This window comes from Triturus cristatus, chromosome 5_1 (assembly GCF_964204655.1).
Source record: "Triturus cristatus chromosome 5_1, aTriCri1.1, whole genome shotgun sequence".
NCBI lineage: Eukaryota > Metazoa > Chordata > Amphibia > Caudata > Salamandridae > Triturus > Triturus cristatus.
Window position 1 is genome coordinate 272,595,937 of NC_140587.1, and position 24,634 is coordinate 272,620,570.

Genomic DNA, 24,634 nt, shown 5'->3' on the forward strand with positions numbered 1-24,634 from the left:
AGCAGATGTTATGCACAGCCTATAGATTGCCATGACAATAAACATTAGGGCCCCCCCTTTTTTCCTATCTACTGTTTCTTGTATGCCCAGTATAAGCGTTGTGGGAGTAAGTCGGATGTCTTGAGACCGAACAGGTCCAATAAAGCTTTGCATTTTATAAATCAGCGGCCCAAGTTTCTCGCATGTAGCAAACATATGAAAGGAATCCGCACTGTATTCAGAGCAACAAGAGCAATAAATCCCTCTGCCCAACCCCCACTTTGATATTTTACTGGGTATATAGTACAGAAAAAACAGGTTTTGTAAAATTGTGCCTGTAAGTTAGCTGACAATAAATCGCTTTCCGGAAATTGGAGGGCTAGGCAGAAAATCCCATTAGTAATATCCAATTTCTGTTGCCATTTAACAGAGATACTAGTCAGGTCATCAGACATTTGGCTATAAAGAGTATCATAAATAGACCCAATTCGGGGAGTGGTAGGCTCAAGTAATTTTTCAATAATTTTGCTTTTCACAAATCCCAAGGGCCCCCTGCCTTAAATGCTAAAACAAAAAGTCATGGCTACGTATTTAAAAGACTCGTGTTGGCGTAAATTACATTTCATTTTAAGGTCCTCAAATGATAAAATACCCTCAGGTGAGTACAATGCCCCTAGTTTATTAATGCCAGAGTTTAGCCATTTTTAAAATAAGACCCCCCCCCCGAATATGCCAGGCAGATTATCGTTATTTCTTGTAGGGGTGAAGTGGTTCAGTCTGCTAGTACCAAATAGCTTACGTACGTCCGTGAAGACTTTGAAAGTTCCCAAAAGGGTCTTAAATCGAACCCTCTTAAAATATCCAAATTCTAACTGGCACCACAAACAACCCCAAGCATCAGACCCGAGCAACAGTTCAAATGGCGATGGGAGTTACGATGTCGATGTTGGAGGTTGTTGGATAGCTGCAAGACCGTGGCCCAATAATATAATTTTAAGTTTGGGAGCGTCCAGCCTCCTCTTTCCCGAGGAAGGGATACAAATTTGAAAGATCTCCTTGGCTGAGAGTAAGCACAAATGAATTTGGAAAAGAGAAGGTCAAATTTCTTAAAGATTGTATTTTTAAATTCAAGAGGGATGGATCTACAAAAATATAAAATTTTCTGGAAAAAGATCATTTTGATGACGTTGCACCTACCCACAATTGACAAATGTAAATTGTTGAGCCGGTTCAATGTCCTCTTTGTCTCCAAAGAAAATGGATCCAAATTTTCGTTGACAATTAAGTCAGTTTCAGCCAGGATATTTACCCCTAAATACCTTGCCTTGGGGACAACTCTATTGTCCGTCCACTTAATTTTGTTATTTACAATGATCTGGGTTTTTCCCTTTATCAAGCGCATACCAAGAGACCTTCCCAAAGAGTTGGACCTTCTGTTCTATAGCTGTTATAGCTTTCTCAGGGTCCGGGGTTACGAAAGCTAAATCGTCCGCGTAAGCCATAATTTTTGTCTCAAAGTTATGTCTCTATATTGCCGGGATTTCCAGATTACGAATGAGTCTTTTTATAAAAGGATCAATGTACATGGCAAATAGCAGCGGGGAACAGGGGCAACAGCCTGGATTGCCCTGGACCCAAAGCCCATTCTCTGCACGACGCTCCACAAAAACAGCCAGGAGATCCAATCGAATGCCTTTTCGGCATCGAGAAGTATTAGCGCCATCGGGTCCCCTGTAACCCGTGTTGCGTCAAACAGAGTAATGGTTCTCCAGATGTGGTCCGTAGTGCCTTTTTTAGGGATAAACCCATGTTGCCACTTAGAGACAAGATTTTCAATTATAGTAGAGAGCCGTACGGCAAAGATCTTGGAGTAGATCTTAGACTCTCCATTAATGAGTGTGATTGGGTGATAAGATCCCATTTCCAAAGTGGATTTATCTTTTTGGGGAAAGATAATAATCTTAGCTGTCGACCATGATGAAGGAGGGGTCGCAACATTAAATATTTTAACTATAAGAGTATTAAAAATATCCTTCATCTGGGAGAGAAAAACTTTATAGCATTCAACAGGTATGCAGTCAGTGCAGACCGCCTTGCCATCAGCTAGACCTAACATCGCCCTGGTGATTTTATCCCAGGAGGGTGGATCCTCTAGTTGATATCAATCCTCAGGGCTGAGACATAATAACACAACCAAATCCCCCAAAAATTCAATTTGTTTCTGCCTAGCCTCTTGTGAGCGAGTGTACTCTTCAGTTTATAAGCCTTGATAAAATTCTCGAAAGGCTGTTCAAATTATACTTGGATCGCTAGTGATCCCACCCACAGGGGCTCAAATAGAGTGTATACTATTGTTTGTTATATGTTGCCTAGTTCTCAAGGCCAAATGATGGCCAATTTGCTTGCTGCACTCATAGAGTTTTTTCACGAGCAGTGCCCCATTTCGAGGCAGCTTTCTGGGCTAAAATTGTGCCTATTTCAGCTCTGATACCTGCAATTTCCAGTTGAATTGGCTCGCTCTCCCCCCCCCCAACTGAACGGCACCAAAACGTTTTCCTCTGCTTTTGCCAATTTTTTCTGGAGCTCTAAAATCTGCATTTTTTCTTGTTTGTTCTTCCTGAGAGAGAACTGTAGTGTCTCGTCTATAACGCATGCTTTCAAAGTGTCCCAGACAACCATGACCGTTGCAGAATCAACTTTCATTTCATGGAAGTCTTGAATCCAAGTCTTCATAAGATTCTGATACCCAACATCAAACAATAATGCCCTCTAAATGCTACAAGGGTGGACTTCCCAATGTTTAACATTAGGGAGTAATGATCTGACAGAAGCTGCGGGGTGATCTCAATACTACACTCCTGAATTAGATGAAACAAAAAAATAATCAAGCATTGCAAATGAATGATGGGGTACAGAATAAAAGGTATACCCAGGCTGATTCAGGTTAAAACGGGACCAGACATCAATAAGCTCATGCGTATAAGTAAGTTCTTCAGGGCTTGTAGAACCTTTGGTTTCCTGCCAGTATTCCATAATTGGGTATCTATCCCCCCATTACTGGGTAGATTAATGTTAAAGTCTCCGCAAATTATAATGGGGAGAGGGAAGTGGGCAAGCTCGCTAGGAACCCAATCAATTACTCCTGGATCATCAACTCCCATAGATTGAGCACAGGGTAAAGGAAGATTTAGATGGTAGTTGACATTCAGTTAAAACCCATCTCCCATAAGGATCGGATTTAGTTTGGGTGAATTGGAGCGAGCAGTTGCGCAGTGTCAAAATAGCTAAGCTTTTCGAGTGTGCTCCCTGAGATGTTCCTCCAATTAAGGCGTATCCCATTGTGTGTAAAAGACGAGTCTTCAATCCCTAAAAGTGTGTCTCAAGGAGGCAAATGACGTCAGCCCCCAAAAAAAGTAGCCCTTGTGAAACCCTCTGCCTCTTCCGAGCATCATTTAAGCCACACACATTTAAAGAAATTATTCTAAAATGCATTGCGGACTCTCTGGGTTCTGCCGGAGAGGAAGGACGTGGTTCAGTCGAGGGCCTTCTCTTGGATTCTGGCTTCCTGGAGGCGGGTTTTTAGAGTGCGGTGGCAGACCGTGTCGAAGGCGGCTGACAGGTCCAGGAGGATGAGGGCTGATGTTTCGCCATTGTTGAGTTGGCGCCTGATGTCGTCTGTGGCGGCAATGAGGGCTGTCTCGGTGCTGTGGTTTCGTCTGAATCCGGATTGGGACGGGTCCAAGATGTTGTTGTCTTCGAGGTGGCGGGCCAGCTGCGTGTTGACGATTTTCTCAATGACCTTCGCCGGGAACGGGAGCAGGGAGATGGGCCGGACGTTCTTCAGGTCCTTGGGGTCCGCCTTGGGCTTCTTGAGGAGGGCGTTGATTTCAGCGTGCTTCCAGCTTTCCGGGAATGTCGCTGTTTCGAAGGAGATGTTGATGACCTTCCGCAGTTGGGGTGCGATGGCTGCGTCGGCTTTGTTGAACACATGGTGTGGGCATGGGTCTGACGGTGATCCTGAGTGGGTGGAGTTCATCACCTTGCGTGTCTCGTCGTCGTTGACGCTGAGCCAGGAGGTCAGGCGGTTGGTGCGGGTGGTGCTCGTAGGGGTGGGGTCTGGCGTTGTCGGGGTAGTTGTGGTGTTGAAGCTGTCGTGGATGTCAACGATCTTACGGTGGAAGAAGGTGGCCAGTGAGTTGCACAGTTCTTATGAGGGCGGGATGTCGTTAGCGTTGGCGCTGGGGTTGGAGAGTTCCTTCACGATGCTGAAGAGCTTTTTGCTCTCGTGTGCGTTGTTATCCAGGCGGTCTTTGAAGGAAGATCTCTTGGTTCATCTAATGAGGTGGTGATGCCTGTGGGTGGTGTCCTTGTGGGCTGCGCGGCTGTCTGGTGTGCGTTCGTGGAGCCATTTCTTCTCCAGTTTCCGGCAGGCGCGTTTGGAGGTCAGGAGCTCGTCGGTGAACCAGGTGGCTTTCTTGCTGGCGTGGTTGATGAAGGGTTTCTTGATCGGTGAAAGGGTGGTGCGTGGTTGGTTTCTTGAAGGTGAAATGGATGCAGCGGTGGTCGGTCCAGTGGAGTTCGGTGGTGTGGTTGAAGGCAACGTGGGTGCTTGTCGTGAAGATGGGGTCCAGCGTGTGGCCGGCGGCATGGGTGGGTGCGGTGACGAGTTGTCTGAGGCCAAGGTTGGCGAGGTTGTCGATCAGGGTGGCGGAGTTGGCGTCGTTGTTGTTCTCGAGGTGGAAGTTCAGGTCCCCGAGGAGGATGCAGTCCATGGAGGCGAGTGCGTGGGTGCTGGCGAAGTCGGCGATGATGTCATTGAACGGTGCCCGGGGTCCGGGGGGGTCTGTAGACGAATGTTCCTCTGTGGGTGGTGTTGGGGTCGGTGTGGATCTGGAAGTGCAGGTGATCGGTGGTCTTGAGGGTGTCATCCGTGTGGGTGGAGACCTTGAGGGTGGACTTGTGGATGATGGCTATTCCTCCTCCGATTCCGTTGGCGCGGTCCCTGCGTGTGATCTTGTAGCCGTCCGGGATGGCTATGACAATGTCAGGTGCCGAGGAGTCGTTCCACCAGGCTCGGTCAAGAAGGCAACATCTGGGGCGGAGGTGTCGAGCAGATCCCAGAGCTCGATGGCGTGTTTGCGTGCGGAGCGGGTGTTGAGGAGTATGCAGCGGAGGTGGTTGGATCCAGTCCTTGGAGGTTTGATGGCTCTGTCGCAGGTGAAGCTGCAGGTGCGGCAGGAGAAGGGTCCGTGGGTCCGTTTCGGGGCGGCCTGGAAGCAGGTGTGGTATCGGCCGGCATTGAGTGCATGGATTGTGCTAGCGTCGTAGCGGAGTCTAGCGTTGTGGTGTTCGTGGGGTCCTGGCGCTGGGCGTGGTCCATACGTGGACGGGCGCAGACGGGCACGGCTCTGGCGCGCCTCCGGCGCGTCAGCACCGCGGCCGCACAGCGGCCTCCATATAAGGCGGAGAGGGAGGGAGGAGCAGCTGTGAGGCGGGAGCAGGGCGGTGGTTGGGAGTGGGAACAGAAAGCAAAAGGGGGGCGGGGCTGCAGGGGAGCAGCGGCGGGAGCGGGAGAGACGGGACACAGAGGCAAGAGGGGGAGACAATGAACCAGGCGGCGCACAGCAGAAATGAGTCAGAAAAATCAAAATACAAGCAATGGAATACAAGGAAGAAGAACGGCAAAGTTAACACACTGGGCACAATAGAGGCAGCGATCTTACGCTAACAGGAGGCGGCAGTGGGGAAGGCACAGGCACAACTGGTGGAGCTGTGCTGCGTGAGGAGCGACCTGGCCTGCAGAACGTCTGAGTCTATCTGTTCTTGTTCTTATCAATTATTAACTCTGTCCTTTTTTTTACTTAAATTCATTTAAATATTCTTGGGCTTTTATTTCTGATGTAAAAACCCATGAAGAGCTGCCCATAATGATTTTCAACTTTGCTGGGTTAATGAGAAAGACTTGTGCACCCAGCTGATGAAAGGAGGAAAATAATCGGCGAAGGCACCACCTGCGCTCAACGGTAGCGTGGCAAAAGTCAGGCTTTGCAAAAAAAAGATACTCCTTCAAAGCTCTTTTGAGAGTTCGGTCGAGCATGCTCAAATACCATTTGTCTTAAAAAAAAGCTCTCGGCTTCTCCCCGCTGTTAGTATGCTGTTTCTTCAGGGTGAAGGGGAAGCGGTGAGCCAGTTGGATCTCATGGTCCCAGTTCCACTCCGCATGCTCAGGGAAGGCTCCCTTCAGAAGCTTCACAGTGTACCAGCGAGAGTCCTCCTCCTCCACCCCTTCAGGGATCCCCAGCAGACGGAGATTATTTTGCTGTCGTCTATTCTCTTGATCTGCGATTTTCCACATGAAGTCTGTCATGTTATGTTATGTTATGTTAAACTTTTATTTCTATAGCGCACGGCTACTCCGTGGAGTGTCCCGGCGCTTTAACGAGGCAGCTCAGTAAAACAGAAAAGATAAAACAGACAAAAGAAAAAGACAGAGACACCCTAAAGGTTAAAAAGCCACGTCTTGAGGCTCTTCCTAAACAAAAGGAGAGAAGAGGAGGACCGTAGGTCCAGAGGCAAGGAGTTCCACAACTGGGGGGCCCTCAAACTAAAAGAGCGACCCCCAGTGCGGGCCTTCCTCACCCGAGGAACCACCGCGAGAAACAAAGATTCCGACCGCACAGATCTAGCTGGGCGGTAGAAAGACAGTCTCCGCTGTAGATACTTTGCTCCGGCGCCAAAAAGCACTTTATGCGCCAGGGTCAGTGCTTTAAACATAATCCGCTTCCGGATAGGTAACCAATGAAGCGATCGCACCAGACCCGAATCTCTCGCTCGCCTATGCAGGCCAAAGATAGCCCGGGCCGCGGAGTTCTGCACGACCTGCAGCCCCTTCGGCATCCATGCTTTCAGTGGGGCTTTCCACCATAGTTACTCATTCTCCAATGTCTGAGCAAAGTTTGTTCTGCTTTCTAAGCCCCCATTGTAGTTTTTTGGCTGCCCCTTTAGCTTGCTTATTGTCAGTCCGCCCCTCCTCCTGGAACTGTTTTATTGACAAAAGGATAGCAGACAAGGAAGGTTCTTAGGGCAGTCCGGCGCAGTTCTGGCATTTTCAGAGCCGGAGATTTTATTAGGCTCTTCGCTATAGGGGGACGTAATTTGTAATCCAGAATAATCCCAGTTTAGTTGATTATGCTTTTCAAAGGATCTCTTTTCTTTTTGCTTATTGGAGACCCTTTTCTGGCATTGAACTGGGCCTGTTTCTTTGGAAAAATGGCTGGTGTCGGATTGATCCCCATCACTTGATGTAATTGAGCTCCCTTCGTCCGCAAAATCTGAACCGTCCGATACTGAGAAGAAATGCCTGCCTGCCAGTTCTGGAGACAGGATTCCTTGTACGCCAGAGCCAGTAGTATTTTGATTTAGACTAGCAGCAAGAAAGAGGGGTGGCAACATTGTCAGTGATCTGTTCACTTCCAGCAAAGAGTGGCCCATCTTGTGTGGCAGATTCCCTGGCAGTACCAGTCAGTAAAGGAGCTACTGACTCCAAACCCTCACCCAAAAAAAATCTTGATTGCTGAGGCCTGTTGTTTGAATTGGTTCAAAGGTTTGAATAAAATTAGGGTCATTCTGCATCTCCAAATTCAGTAACCCCGAGTTGCCTACAGCTACAACCAACAGTTCTGCACCTACCTCCAGATTTGCTGTTAAAGATTTTGGGCCCGCCGTAGAGAATATTTTAGCAATGGACGGTTGTCAGCCCACACCATCCTTGGGAATGCCCACACGATCCTTGGGTGCTCCCGCCCCAGCAGATTTTCCTGTGGCCCTTTTGTTGCCCCCAGTCTCTTGTTTACCTTTTATCCCCGGTTCCGCATCAGATGTCAGCCCCCCTGTGATGAAGATCCTGGCGCGTTCTTCTTAGGTTCTCTCGCGCCACGGGCAGCCATCCTCCTCCGCAGAGAGCAACTCACCTTTTCCAGAATCCGCGATATATCCGCGGAAACTACGGAAAATACTAAAAAAGCAGCTGTCAACAAGAGAGCAATCGGAGGAACACTCGGGCCGTGGCAGCTTGCAGAACGCCCGCGGCAACAGCAGATCCGCCCCACCCGACATGGCAGCTGCCTCGCCCAGAAAGAGGTAAAGGTTTGAAATGCGGCATCCCTCGGTCAGTCGGCATAGCTGATAACCGAGAAATGTCTCGTAGTGCGGGAGGCGGTGTAGCAGGGTGTTACACAGGCGCCATCTTGCTTGCCAGTCCTCTGTGCAATGTGTGTGTGATGTAAAGTGCTCTGACACCTTACACTGGTATGAGTGGTGCTATAAAACTAAATGAATCTGAGAGACAATGGTTATGGATACTTGAGGGGCACTGTTAAAGGGTGATAGTGAGGGAATCCGTGGCAGAGGTGGTCCTTGGGGGGCGCCAACAAATATATATTTTTTGCATATTTATATAGCGCGAACTCGACCCGAAGGTATTGGTGTGCTTTACATAGCACCGTATTTACATTACACATTCAGGAACGGGGAGATTAAGTGATTTGCCCAGAATCCCAGGATGTGGACGCGACCTCGAGGCTCGAACTCTGGTTTCCAGCACCAAAGTCAGCAGCGTAGCCGATGGACCACATCCTCTCCCATTGTGGCACAGGGCGCCACCTGTGTTAGTGATAGACACACACACATCTGAGTGAGAGGTGGCTGTGACCTGCAGAGAAAGGGTATGAGATTGATGCAGTTAAGGAATGGCTTGGCCCCAAATGCAAAAAAAAATGTAATTTCACCAGGATCTCCGTGGTGCTATGTAAAATAGTTACATGTTGAGGCAGAGGCATGTCAATGAAGCTGTGTCAAAACTGACAACACTGGTTATTGCACAGCAGATGCACCGAGACTCCTCCTTCCTGATTCACTCTGCCTGTTCCACTGGGATTCGCTTCCCGATCTAACTTGATTCACATAGATTCACTCGGCCTGATCCACCTTTATTCAAGTGCTGGACAGTTTGGAAAGTACGGACTGCCTTTTGGAAGAATCATTCCGAAGCCCCTTGAATGAAGCTCTCCTCTCCCTTCAGCTCAGTTCCAGGTTGTAACTCTGATTCCAGGCGAGCTAAATATACATGCACTACGTATGAACCATGAACGTGCGTGCCAGAAGTCAATTTCATGGGCCCACTGCCATCCCTTAATGAGGACGCATCGCTCCATCATGCGCATTAAAATGCCGTTCAGAGCACTCCAAATAGTGCCCTGCTCCCTCTAAGTGTATTAGAGTGTTGGCATATCCAAGGTGTGGTAAAAACGCACTGCGGTCCAAGCAACGTGCACTGCCAACTCCCTGAAGCACGCGCTGTTGTTTACAGTAGTTCTTAGCGCTGAAAAGGCGGGCTGTGGTGCCAACCTAGTTTCTGCAAGCTGGCATTTCGAGAGCCAGGTCATGGTGTCCTCCTGCCCCAGCAGGTTCAAGGGATGCTGTGCGCATGCGCCGTCAGTCACAACCAGGGTTTGGTGCTTGGAAAGGCTTCATAAGTTGTAACCGGGGATGTCTCCCAGCTCGGGCGTGCACGTGCAGAGAGAGGAAGATGTTGTGAAACCTCTTGTCGCTTCTAGCAAGTACATTGTTAGCAAACAGTCCAAACACAGTGGTGGCTGGTGTGATTTGAAACTGGTGAAGTTCAGAATACCAGTTGTACAAAACCCTACTGGGTTTGATTTCATAGGCTATAATGTTGCTCTATAATAATCTGGGTCACACACAGAGTTACATGACATATGTCTTGCCCTTTCATTCACCAGTGGTTCGTGTTTAAAAACTATCCTTTTTTTAAAAGCACTTCTCAGTGCAGTGCTATAATGTGGCGTAATGTCAAAGCTTCCACATGTTAAAGAAATCAACTTTATTGAAGTTTGAAGACACATCATAATATTTTATGTGATGTTTGCTGTATGATTTACACAGCAAACCTTCTCAGGGTTCGGCTCATGCAAGGGCTCACACACTTGCTAAGAGGTTTGCATGGGCTGGGGTAGCCTGGGTAGCTGCTTGCAAAGATATGCAGCATCTACAACTACTTTTCGGTGCAAACTGAACTCATGACTGCCCTTCCACCAGAGCAGCCTTCTTAGCTTCGTCGCACACACCTTTGATTTTTTGCGCTGGGCAAACGCAGGCACCTTTGCACCATGGTGCAAGGGTGCCTGTGTTGCAGGGATGATTATTTTTGTACAGGAAGGGGTACCTTCCTGTACAAAAATAATCACAAGAGGCTCTTTCCTCTTTCTATGAGTGCTGCAGAATGCAGCAGGCATAGAAAAAGAAAAAACGAGGAGAAAATCGTTGTGCTCCCTTATGCCTCCCCTAGGGAGGCGTAAGTTTTTGGCGCTGCCTCGATTTTAATCAGCAGTGTCAAAGAGTCATGGACCTTGCTGGGAACGCCCTCAGCAACACCCATTTCACACCCCTTCAATGCAGAAAACTGTGTTAAAGATACCGATATTTATCAGGCAGCAAGAAGCCAAAAAAAGTGGCTCAGTGCCGCCTGATGAATATCACGCAGGCTATTGCGCCAGGGAACCTCACAAAAAGTGACGTTCCGGCAGCGCAAGGAGCCTAATAAATGAGGCCCTAAATCTTTAATATTCATGTATAAGTATGGCTAAGAGCTACATTTTATATGAAATATACGTGTAACATTAGTACACACATTACCTGAATTCATTATCGTTTCTAGAGTAATCACATTCTACATCTGAGAGGATGGCTTCTTATTCAATCACCTAAACAGTAAATCTCGTTCAATGAGTTAAGGCACATAGTGTGATGTATGAATTCTCTAATTCTACAGTGAATGCACTTCAATAATGATGTCAAGTGCAACATCTCATTTTTATGTCTTTAGACCACACAGGAAACGTGCTAACTGCACTTTCATGTTATGCATTTGTGACGTGTAAAGGTAGGGTAAAAATTACGCTGTATCAACTGAATAAAAGAGCAATCTTTCAAAGTGTAAAGGGAAGGTCCTGTCCTCCAGTGTGTGTTCCACCCAATTCACAAGAACGCAGCAATACACAAATTTGTCCGGGGGCAGGGGGGTGTTCCTCTACTCCTCATGTCTTCACCAGGCAGGCCTGGGTTTCCCAAAATGGAACCCAAGGTCCTCCATGTAATGTACCAACACAGACATACTTGCGCTCAGGGTACTGAAGTAATCTAATAGTAATCCCAAGGGCCACACTTACCAGTGGCCCGCAATATTAAGTCAATAATAAGCAATTGGCAACGTAGAAGGTTCAAGCGTTTATTGGCCACTACAGAACTCTACATAGAGGAGCCTCATCGAACCTCACCCATCAGGTGTGCCGAAGAAGACTGCTGGCTCCTTGACAGAACCACACTTATATACATTACAGATTCAGCATACAAAGCATTGCAAGTGGAAAAGTACCAGTTAGTCCTAGAGCTCCTAAATGAGCTCATACCATCTGCCCGTATAAGGTTACTATCTTGTTCAAAGAAGGTCGGCCGGGTGACTCCCTTTCATCTCGGGAACGGAGGAATTTAGCTTAGTACTCCCTACTGCAGATGTGACCTTGGGCCTCGACCGTAAATACAATTCATCCTGTCTTTAGGCTGGTACGAGCTAAATCATGCAGAAGGGAGGGCAGAGAGAGAGAGACACGTGATCTGAAGCACGACTGTTCATGAATCAAGATGGCCACAGTATGGCTTTTGGGCCCTTTCTATCATGCAGGACACGTAAACCACAGAAGGTACTTTATAAAGCAATCCTCAACGCATATGGAGTAGAGATACAGTCTAAGATACATTATGCTAACTACACATATTTGACTCGATTCCCACAGAACGGCCCTTTTTAGCATAATGTAGCTATCTAGGGGGGCTACTCTTCAAAAATTCCCTCGTCTATTTGCATTATATCATGTATCTCTTTCTGAACTAATTGAGCGTTTACCTTACCCTGGTTTGCTTTAGGAGTAGGTAAGGCAAGGCGGACTTGGGTGGCACAATAGGAACAACAAGCGGGCCCACATTGGATGCAGATACAACAAGTGAAAAGGAAACCTCCTATTCCTAGAAGGCACATGAAGATTTTCCAACCCCAGGTGGTAAGGAGATCCCAGAACCAGCCTGAAATAGACCAGGATCCGGTCTCCGTGTGAATCTCGGAGGCTAATCGATGTAACTTCTGTATGGCCAGATGGACTGAGGGGGCGGAGTCAGGTATATATACACAGCACGAGCTGCCAATCACTCTACATGCTCCCCCGCGATCGGCTAGGATAACGTCTAAAACAAGGCGGTTCTGAAGCGTCACAAGTCGGGTCGCTTGAAGCTCGACTGTGATATTGGTCAGTATACCAGCGGTGGTATTTACTACTCCCTCTACCACTCTGGACAGTCTTCTAATTTCTTTACTGGTCACAATGGGTTCCCACATAGGCAGAACTCCCTTTATTATATCGACAAAATGTTGGGCAGGGGTATCAATCTGGTCAGTGGCATCTCCATCAGTTTTTACTGAGTGTAAACTTCGCCGATTCAGTGAGTGAGATCGGTGATAATCAGAAGGCGCTATATAAACAGGAGGAAATAAGAAGGACAAGTAGCATTTACCTGACCATCTTCTAGGAAGCCAAGTGTAAGCATTTTCTCCACATACAAAATATACATTCGGGGGGGTGAGTATAGGCGGGATGCTAAAGGTTTGTAATCTATAGCTATAGTTACATCTACTATAACCAACAAATAAATGGCCAGTACCATTTATGCAAAAGGAGGATGTGCTGTTCAACACAGGGACCGGGATGACTTTTTCATTTGACACATTTCGCTCCTGGAAATATCTAAAATACTCAGTAAAGTTAAAGGACACAAAATCCGATACCTCATCCCTTAACCAGGTGTCATTCTCATGTTGCGTATACACATTCATGCAAGCGGTAGGATCCAGGGTACCGTCCGTACCCTCGGCATTTGGGGTGAATCCCTGATGTCTTTCTATATAGGCCAGAATCAAATCATAATCCTTCTCTGAAAATCGGTGCCCATCAACAGCATAATGTTCATACATCATTGACAACAATCTAAACCATGCTTCGCAACTGCCTAAATATGACAACGGCATTGAAATGAACAGATCATGTTTGTGCATTACTGAGGGGAGGAGCCCACATACCCAGCAGTTTGTGGTATTCGTTGAACTGTGGGTTTGGTGCAACATTTCAATGAAAGCATTGTTTACATAGGTCTGGCGGTGTCTTTCTTTATGCGGGGCAAAAGTCTGAAAATGGTGCTCCTCGGGGACGGGAGTGGTAGCTATCAGGGTATGTACAGGATAACGGAATTCTAGATAAATGAACATTCCTATACATAACATTAATGAAACAATTATTATGACAATAAAAACAATCTTGGCACGCAAGCTCCAAGTAGAAAACATTGGCAAATGTGGATGCAAAGGGCGGTGTACTATGGGACGCTCCTCTTCAGGGACAAAGCGGCCAAAAGGGTACATTCTCACTAAAAGTCCAGTTATAAGCTCGGGGAAACAGAAAATCTACAAGCAGTCCAACCTGCCGGAGGGTGCTTCTTTCCTGTGTCCGTTATAGAGCCTCACAGGCAGACTCCTATTGTTCCATGTAATCTCAAAGAAAGGAAAACTCCACCTGGGCCCCCACCAGTCAACCAATGTCTCTCTCTTCTTTCTGAACAGAGCAATATCAAAAAAGTTCCAAGCTCTCAACGGGTTCAGTCCAGTGTTTTTACTTATTCCCAGAGGCTACCCAGATCTCTCGCTCTCATTCTCTAGCCTGAGCCTGGGATCTTTGCTTTTGGTCGGGGCCGCAGGTTATAGCGAACATGACCCGGTGTTTCAGGATTAATGAAAAGAACAGGCACAGTGGGGTCAGGTAAAGGATTGGGTGCGTGACTTCTCCTGTCACCCGTTGTAGCCCCAGATGCCTGATTACCTTTTACAGATGTCGCCGAACTTACGACATCCTCCTCTCGCCCATCCGTTTCTCCTCGGGCGTCCGGGGAAGGTGACTCTTCGGCTGACTTATCGCTTTCGTGTCTCAACACCTCGCTTTGGTCCCGTTGGTCATCCGGCAAGGGAAGGGGGACCTTCTTTAGGTGGGACACGTGGATCCAATGCCGCTTCCCTTCGACCTTCACAGCCGTCCTCGTGGCCAGAAGCACCTGGAAAGGCTTGGTCCAGCGTGGGTCTAGACTCGATTTCCGTTGGTAGTTCCGAACCAGAACCCACTGTCCAGGCTCCACGCCGTGTCCGGGACCCTCCGGCAGAGGCTGCAGCACTGCAGTTATCTGTTGATGAATGGAACGAAGATCTTTAGTTAGTGCATAAAGGTAGTCTGCCAACATAGGGTACTCGATGTCTCTAAGGGATTTTGGTCGCGGCACACCCCATACATTAGCGGGCCTACCAAATATCACCTCATATGGCGATATTCCACTACGGGAGTGAGGAGTGGTCCTTACAGATAGTAAAGCCAGAGGTAAGAGATCGGGCCACTTTAGACCTGTGGTGTCCTGCAGCTTGGCCAACTTTAATTTAAGGATTCCATTATATTTTTCCACCAATCCTGCTGATTGGGGATGGCGAGCCGCATGAAACTTCTGCTGTATTGCCAGGCCCTTGCAAACATGTTTAACCAGATCGGCATTGAAATGTTTCCCATTGTCACTCCAAATCACCCGGGGTACCCCATAGCGGGGAAAGAACTCTTTTACTAAGGCCTTCGCGGTGGCTAAGGCAGTATTTTCCTTGGTAGGGTACGCCTCCACCCACTTGCTAAACGTACAAACCACCACCAAAACGTACTTAAGATTATTAACCCGTTCAAACTGAATGAAGTCCATTTGTAGCACCTCAAAAGGTAGGGTGGGTGGCGCGAAGCTGCCAGTCAAAACAGGGATGCTACCCCCGGGGTTATGCTGTAGACAAATCATGCAATTCTGAACTAGATGCTTCGCAGTCCTGTGGATGTTGGTATTATACCACACAGGATCCAGGATTGCGCAAATACCTTGAATTCCCACATGTGCAGGACCGTGTGCCATGGACACAACTGCAGTCACAAAGGCGTTCGGCAGCAGCCACCTACATCTTTCTGACAGATCAATCCAGCATCCATTGTCATCCAGCTTCCCTATCTGCTCTTGCCAGTATTGTAGTTCTTCAGGGGTTGCTTCTGATTGCAAGTCTCTTACGCTGTCTATAGTGTTACTGAATGCCTCCGCCTCTATCATCCCGTTATGCGAACTTGTTACAAACATGGAAGTGGTATTGGATTGGGCAGTCTCTTTAGCGATTCTGTCCGCAAAGGAATTACCCTTACCCACATCATCAACTATTGCTTTGTGCGCACTGCATTTAACAACTGCTATGGCTTGGGGCAGGGTCAGGGCAGCTAACAATCTCAACACCAATTGACCATTCTGTATCTTTTGACTATGAGATGTAAGGAAACCTCTCTCCGCCCACAATCTTCCAAAGCTATGTGCTACGCCGAAGGCATACTGGCTATCGGTGTAGACATTTATCCTCAACCCTTCACCCAATTCACAAGCCCTCAGTAGTGCGACTAACTCGGCAGCCTGGGCCGATCGATAAGGTACCTTGGCCGTCTCAACTATTGTTTGCAACGTGGTTATCGCATAAGCAGCAGTCGTAGTGCCATTGGGTAACCGAAAACATGAGCCATCGACATACAATTCCCCTTGAGGGTCAGATAAGGGAATGTCTGTCAAATCTATCCGCCCCTTCGTTTCCTCTTCTGTCCGAAATATGCAATCATGTATATCTTGACTATGATCCTCCGGGGGGAGGGGTAGTAACGTAGCAGGGTTCAAAGTGACACAACGTTTTATAGTGATGTGTGGTGCAAACAGGGTCAATTCGTACCCCGTAAGACGCGCACTAGTTAAGTGCTGAGTCTGTGTCCTGTTCAACAATACGTCCACAGCGTGGGGCACCATCACTGTCAGGTCCGTATTCAGGACAAGCCCTTCCGATTGTCGGATCGCCACTGTAACCGCAGCCGTGGCTCTCAGACAACTGGGAAGTGCCCTGGCGACATTATCCAATACCGCCGAAAAGTATGCACAAGGTCTTTGCTTACCACCAAATCCTTGTGTTAACACTGAAAGCGAGCAACCGTCCACCTCATGCACGTAGAGTACAAAAGGCTACCGGTAATCAGGGGTGCCAAGCACAGGGGCAGAGCAAAGAGCAGATTTCAGAGCAACAAAAGCATTCTGACATTCAGCTGTCCAAGGTAAAGGTTCATGCACATCTTTAGTCGTTAGATGCAGGAAAGGTTTACTCAATAGGGAATAGTTAGGGATCCATTGGCGACAGTAAGAAGTTATACCAAGCAAAGCGCGGACATCACGTTGTGTGCAAGGAACAGGCATGTTAGATATGGTTAGGATACGATCAGGGGTTAGCCGTCGTCCCTCCTTCGACAGGAGATGACCGAGATAGGTCACCTCCGGTCGACAATATTGAAATTTAGACAACGAAACTTTATTACCGTGGTCTGCCAGGTGCTGTAACAACGCAGACGTCGCTAGTCGGCAACCATGCTCAGTATCAGAGGCCACGAGAAGATCATCCACATACTGCACTAAAACGTTACCGGGTGGCAAGGTTAATGTGTCCAACAACGTTTTAAGCGCTTGGCTATAAATACTAGGACTCCCTGTATAGCCCTGTGGGGCGCGACGAAATCTGAAGCTGCGACCCCCTAAGGAGAATCCGAAAAGATAACGGCTATCTTGATGTATGGGAATACTGAAAAAAGCGTTTTTCAAATCAATGACAGAGAAAAATCTAGCCGTCGGGGGAATCATGGTCAGGATAGTAGTGATGTCAGGCACTACAGGATATTGGGGTACGACAATCTTATTGATTTCTCGCAGGTCGATCACAAAACGATAAGTATCAGCATAATCAGGACTCTGATCTATCGGGGCCCGTTTAAGAATAGGAAGAATAGGGCTGTTGCACGTGTTAGAAGCCGTCTCTTCCACCACCCCCATGCGGATCAAATCATGGACAATGGATAGTAATGCCCGCTCCCCTGCGGGGGCAATTTTATACTGCGGAACTCTGGGTAATCGAGCATTTTGTTTCAGAGTGATCGAAATGGGTGGTATGCTCAACAACCCTACATCAGTATCTCCAGTAGCCCAGAGGCTCTGTGGAATCTTGGCGAGCTCAGGGGGCAAAGGGTCCGTTTTAGAGAAACATTGTGCAGAGGGAGGTAAGGGTTTCCTAATCGTTAAGTAAACACCATCAGGAGAGCAATAGATGCGGGCATACAGCCTTTTCAGTATATCCATACCCAAAAGATTCTCACCACATTGTGAAGTCAGAAGGAAAGGTGAGTCAATTGAAATCGGCCCCAAGTTAAGAGAAAGTGGTTGGGAGATGGGGCTTACCACTGGGTTCCGGAGAAACCGACAGACACATTATTCTGGCCAGACAGAGCAGCCCCAGGGACAAGGGCGTGTGAAACAGAACCATTCATAGCCCCTGTGTCAACTAGAAACTTACCTGATGCATCCATTAAACGAGCATGTACATAAGGTCCGTTTTGATCGATCGGAATTGACACGCGTCCCCCACTCTGTCCTCGGCCTCCCTATGCCTCACTGTAGCCTGCCGAGTCATTACTTACACATCCTTCGTTATAGTACTGTTTTCCTCGACCATGGTCGAAACAATTCTGGCTATCCTCACCTTGCCCAACTCCATCCTGTCTCGTATATCCACCTCGACGACCACTGCCGCGGCCTCTTCCTTGACCCCTCGAAACCCCGTTCTGCGCCTGCAGCAACGGACACTGAGCTCGCCAGTGCCCTTCCTGCTTACAGAAGGCACACTGATTTATTCCTAAATCAGTTCGTCCTCCACCCTGTCCGAGCCCCGCCCCTCGTGGGGCGAAATTCTGTGTTCCCCTACCCCTACCACGTCCCCTCTCAACTTGCTGTAACAAAACCCTAGTTTTCAAGTCCTTCGATCTCTTTTTCGTCTTTTCCTTACTCTCGTTCTCTCGATGCTCATAATATTGAGCCATGCTTAGAATCGTCGAGGGGGTTGATGTAGTCCAGGTACTCTCCGCAGCCTGAAGTCGGGCTGATATCTCAGGCAACAGGTTAGTTACAAACCTGTTGACAAACAGACGTATGCCACCCTCCTTAGACAGATCTTGCCCACTAAAATCAATAAAAACTCCCTCGAACCTCGTGAAGAAGTCGGACACGTTCTCGTCTTTCTTCTGCTTGCATGCAGTCAATTTGTCCCAATCCACCTTCCTGGGGGGAATTAGGGAATGCATATAGGTTATTTTCTCCGGTAAAGCCAATATCTCACTTCTAGGTTTATCTCCTGGCTTACGATCCCTATCCCAGTCTCTCCGAAATCAGCCACATGATCCTGGTCATGTACCTGCCGCCATATGTCCCCCGGTACCAATAGAGCAAAAAATAGCTCAATGTCAGCCAGTGTCATCACCGCCGAGGAGGCGGCTTTTTTCAGTTCCTTATAATATGCGGTAGGATTCTTCCTGGGGTCAGGCAACTGAGTTTTCAAAGAAAGTACCTCACTACGTTTCCAGGGGGTATATACCCATTGTTCCTGAAAACGGACGGCTACTCTTGGGCGGGTGACCGCCCCGTGTGCGTCTACTATCTCGGTTACTTCGGGGTGATAAATAGGGTGCACCTCACGCATTGGGAACTGCTGTACCCCTACAGGGCTAGCTGCAGGCAGGCGCATTCTGTAACTGACCAAAGTGTTCACGTTCCCATACACCGCTTCTGGACTCAGCTGAGATCTAAGGGCCTGAGTGTAAATATCATGGATGGCCGGAGCTCTGTCCTCTTTATAGGCTTGTTCCCACAATGAGATGAGGCGTTGGGCCATATGGGCCAACGCATGTTGCTGCATTACCGGTTCATAATCTCGCATGGTGTTCCATATGTCGGTCAGGGTATAGATAGGTTGCCGCATCCACTGGGATGCCTGGACTGCAATGGCCTCCTTCTCCCCGGTTCCTAAGGCTGACCGAGTGAACAACTTCCTACCATCTAATGAACCGGTCGGATGTACTGGAGTTGAAACAGCTGCGAAAGGGGTTGCACTCGCGGAGGAAGAGGTCAGGGCGGAGGGGGAATACATGGCCCCCGGTGACAGCTGTGGAGCTTCAGCTGTCGAGGCCGACAGCAAATTGGGCCATAGGGCCATACTTTCCGAGACAGAGGAGAACAGCCGCGAATGATCAATGACCGGCGCAAGGGAGGGGGGCTGAGGCGCTGACGCGACTGAAGTTGCTGGAGAGGCAATGGGCGCCGGCGCGGGGTCAACAGTCTGTGCTCCGGCCAATACAACAGCAGCTGCTACCTCCGGATGCAACCGTTGCGGGACATACGGGGGTGGTGGTTGCATGTCCAGCAGGTCTTCTATCTCATCTTCTGCATTGGGTCGGGCCAAATAACTTTTGTCAACTTTTAATCTAAACTCCCGATTCATACAATCGATTCCTTTCTCTACTCTTGCTCTGTCATAGGCTACAGCTTTCTGAGTTACAGTCTGTCCTGCCTTGGCTCTCGTCAACTTCTCCCCCCTCATCCGTCTTTGCTTGGCCTCTTTCTGCCAGGCGTTTAAGGCATCAAACATAGATTGTCTACTGCGCCTGGCGAATAGGTGCTCCTGTAGAAAGGCAACTTTCTTTTCGTCAAAGGAACCAGTCTTCGGCCACTGCAACTCTTCATTACCTTTTGTATACTTGTGCCACAGGGTGTTGAACAATATGGGGGCAATTCCGTGCTTCACATACATGAAATGGCTGGGGCTGCCCTCTGGTGGGGCAGGCTGACTCTCGGCCAACCGAGAGTCGCTGGTCCGACAACAACAACCAAAACAATTCAATTTGCTGAAACACGACATGTTGGTTAGTTAGACAAACACAAATACCATATAACAGACTTTACGCCACAAATAACATGTATGTCGACATTACTCTCTGCAGTTCAACCTATCAAAATTTGATGCATCCAAACAAACGAACGGAGCCCGTCGACTCCCATTCGTGGAGAATTATTCAAAAAGGATCAACAGAATCACAACAGGCCGTACTGGCAGGAGACGGTCAGACAGGGGTAACCACGGACTGGACTACGGGCCATCCCATGACCTCCCTGGTTCACCACTGAGACTGTTCTGATGTAGTCCAAGTCGTACTTCAGATATGTCTCATGGCTACCCAGTTCTAGCCACAGGTTTTTCCGAGTGCAATCCGGCCGTGCATTACTCACAGGTAACAACTAGGCATCTGATCAGTATCTCCAAATATCACAAAAAGATCCGCGGAGTCTCCACAGTCAGTCTCTACCGGACCACCCTGCAAGACCTCCGTAACTCTCTTAGGGTCCTCACGACCCCTCAAATCAAATACAGTTAACTGTTCCAGATGCACCGCTTAACAGCGCGTGCTTCAAACAAATGCACCGCTCAACAGCGCATGTTTCAAACAAACAAATTACTCACCGGGTGCACCCAGGTACGAATGTTCGTTCTCCGCTGCCAACTTCATACCACCAATACGGTCAGCTCCTGGGTCAAGCCCGTAGGACCCCGGTGAAGGGTCACTAGCAGCAGAGGGTGCCCCGAGCGGAAGCGCGGAGCGGACGTAGACTCCCCTCCGCCCACCCGGCCAAGACGCCCCCAATCCCCTCACCCGTTTACGGGGAGGGAGAAGACCCTGTCACGGGGTCCCTTCGTGGTCGCCAACTGAACTAATCAAATAGTAATCCCAAGGGCCACACTTACCAGTGGCCCGCAATATTAAGTCAATAATAAGCAATTGGCAACGTAGAAGGTTCAAGCGTTTATTGGCCACAACAGAACTCTACATAGAGGAGCCTCATCGAACCTCACCCATCAGGTGTGCCGAACAAGACTGCTGGCTTCTTGACAGAACCACACTCATATACATTACAGATTCAGCATACAAAGCATTGCAAGTGGAAAAGTACCAGTTAGTCCTAGAGCTCCTAAATGAGCTCATACCATCTGCCCGTATAAGGTTACTATCTTGTTCAAAGAAGGTCGGCCGGGTGACTCCCTTTCGTCTCGGGCACGGAGGAATTTAGCTTAGTACTCCCTACTGCAGATGTGACCTTGTGCCTCGGCCGTAAATACAATTCATCCTGTCTTTAGGCTGGTACGAGCTAAATCATGCAGAAGGGAGGGCAGAGAGAGAGAGACACGTGATCTGAAGCACGACTGTCCTTTCTATCATGCAGGACACGTAAACCACAGAAGGTACTTTATAAAGCAATCCTCGACGCATATGGAGTAGAGATACAGTCTAAGATACATTATGCTAACTACACATATTTGACTCTAATCCCACAGTACATTTACGCACACTTGCTCTCCAGTATTGTAACCTACATGCCACTATAGACATACATGCATTCAGCACACACATACAGTCTGCACGCAGTGCTCAGTACTGTAGCTTCTCTGCATTGTGCCAGGGTGTGCTATTTACAAACACACTTAGCCAGCACACACACTCGCCATGTGCGTCCACACAAATTTACCATTCATATATTGTACTTCATGCAAGCACACTTACACCCAGCACATGCTTTCATTGTGCAGACACTGCACAGCACTTAAACTTTCATGTCATGTATTCCTCAAAGGCATGCATTCACTCAGCACAAGCACTAATTCCACATGTACTACACAGTATTGCTCTTTCCCTGTATTTTACCCTTCTTCGGCACTCATACATACGGCGCAGAGTCACTACTCCTGCGCTCCGCAGCACTCTACATCTACCTGCTGTAAGCCAAGCATGAGTTAAGCAAACAGCAGCTGAACTTTTAAAAACATGAGTACGTCTGTAGGCCCCACTCCAGTGACACGGGGTAGAAAGGACCTGTTCACTACTACTGATCACTACACAACAGGCTGCCACTTCTGCACTTGTGCTGCTTAACTCCTGGTGAAGGTGGTAATCTTCCACCACTATGAGGGTAGTGCTTTGGGTGTCCCTCCCAGTCCAATAAGACCTCAATCCGTGAGAAAGCCATATGTCATTGAGCACATGTATGATCTGTGTTTGCCTATAACAAGAAATCAGGATTTGGGATCCAAACAGTACAGTTGGGCACTCAGGAAAGGGGTGCACATCTTTAACCATGCAGAGGACTTTTCTGTCCCAACAGACACCCCTCCTAGATCAGAACACCCTAAACCGACTTCTTCACCTGAAGGGGTTGAGAAGCCATATCGGAAAAGCTGGCAGGAAAATCAGTCAACGTTCCCATAGCTCAAACCGGCTCAGTGCTCCACCACAAAGTATTACCCTTCCAAAGAAACAGATCATCCCAAAAACGTACGCAAGACCCACAGTATGGAAAAACACTCCTTCTTAATAGCCACCCAGTTCTGCTCTCTGGGTGGTAATCTCCTACTTATAAAGGCTACCGGACTGAATCTACCTTTATCATCCAGTTAAGCTAACACCACTGCAACTCCTTTGTCAAAGGTATCTGTCTGTACAATGAAGGGTTGATTGTAGTCAGGTGCTTTCAGTACCTATACAGTGTCTTCTTCAGGTCCTCAAATGTATTTTGACACTCTGCAGTCCATATTACTTTCATGTCCCTTTTTCTAGAGGTCAAAGTAGTCAATGGGGCAACTGCACTTCCGTAGTTGGCCACAAAATTTGTGTTATATCCAGTAAGTCCTATAAAGGTCTTCACTTCAGTCTGTATAGTAGTCACCTCACACTACATCACAGACTGAATCTTGGTATCCAACAGGCAGTTCTTCCCGTTCTCCACCTCATGCCCAAGGTAGACTACAGAGGGATGCCCCATCTGACACTTAGGGCATCATTATGATGCCGGGCAATCAGACCGCCAGCTGCTATTGCGATGGTCGGTAGACCACTCCGATTAGCATGTAACGGTCTGACCGCCGTATTTGGATATGACTACCGGGTTGGCGGTCGGAAAGTCGGCAGCGCCACACCTGGATCAGACAGTTAGAAGGGCCACAGTGCAGCCACAGTGCAGCACCCTCCGACACTTTCTGAACAACTTTATATTGCCCACAATATTAGCCTCCAAACCCTAGGGCAAATAGGCTTCAGGACCAACAACTCTTGACCTTCCTGATACCCAGTCAGGGTAACTTTCTAGTCATACTATTCGCTCATGGCTAGTCTGAAGGTCTTCCTTTGCCTGACTCATGTATTGCGGCATCAACTTCCTGCGGCCAATCACATAGTCCACCACATCCTTCTGTGGATACTGCAAGGTTCCTTCCCACATTTGTCTTACTATGGCTGGTGGACCCCACACTGGGAGTTTATACAGAAGTTCAAAAGGAATGAGCCCTGCTCCCTTCTGCAGAATCTCTTGGTAGGCAAACAAAAGGCACGGCAGGAGAAGATCCCGCTTCCTCCTGAGATTTTCTGGCAGAGTTCCCATGATGCTCTTTAGCGATTTGTTGAACCGCACCACCAAACCATTGGTTTGTGGGTGGTATGACGTAGATGAGTGGTATGTCACACCAGCTTACTCCTACATCTCTCTTAAGTAAGAAGAGATTAAAAGTTGGTTCCCTGGTTGGAAAGTACTGTCCTTGGAAAATATGACCCTTTGCTACCACCTTTTCAGTCATGTTCTTCAGAGGTACAGCTTCAGGGTACCTAATGACACAATCCACCACAACCAAAATGTACTTGTTGCCTGACTGTGAGGGGAGGATCAAATGGACTAACAATGTCTATTATCACCTGCTCAACAGGGACACCTACTGCTAGCAGAGTTACTAACGTTGCCTTAGTCTTCCCTCCTAGGTTACCATTCAGGTGGCAAGTCGGAAAGGTTTTACAGAGCCTCTCTGTTTCTCTACACACCTCTGGCCAGTAGAACAGAGGATCCAACTTATATTGGGGTTCTCTAATCCCTAAGTCTCCTGCTGAGGGCACTTCATGGGCCAATGGCAATAGGAGGTTGCTGTGAACTAATGGAATCAATAGCAACTTGCCAGTTCCTGCGTCAGGATTTACCAGTTCGCTATAAAGTAGACTATTCTCTCAGTCAACATAGTATTTTTCGACCACTCCTTTGTTGACTCGATCCTGGACTACCTGCCGAAGTCCCACAAGTGTAGGGCACTCCACGTGTACATTGTGGAAACTTCCCGGTTAGGCCTTCCAACAGCTAACAAACCCTAAAGCTCTGGAAGCGACACTGACTCCGGCAAATTGTCCGCTTCGGGAGCCTTATCCTCTCCTCCCTCTGGAACAGAAGAGATTAAGGCCACTGGCTTCCCACAGTCTCCCCCTTTCTGCAAACTACCTTATCCTCACCCCTAAAATCAGATATGAATCCAGCCTCACTCTGGGGCTGATGTGCAGCCTTTGCTCTGGTTAATACAGCTGATGTTGTCCATGCCAAAAAGGCTTCTGGTCCTGGCACCAAGCCAGGGGCAATTAAATCAATGCCCACGAGCCATTCAGCTCCTTGTTTTTCCTTTACCCCAATATCAATAATGAATACCTTGCAATTG

General features: G+C 48.1%; 1 long non-coding RNA gene across 1 annotated transcript in view; it reads right to left on the reverse strand.

Annotated features, from left to right (window-relative positions):
• Positions 1 to 24,634, reverse strand: part of LOC146830718 (uncharacterized) — a 210,360-nt gene that overhangs the window by 87,813 nt on the left and 97,913 nt on the right. The gene's annotated exons all lie outside the window — the stretch shown is intronic.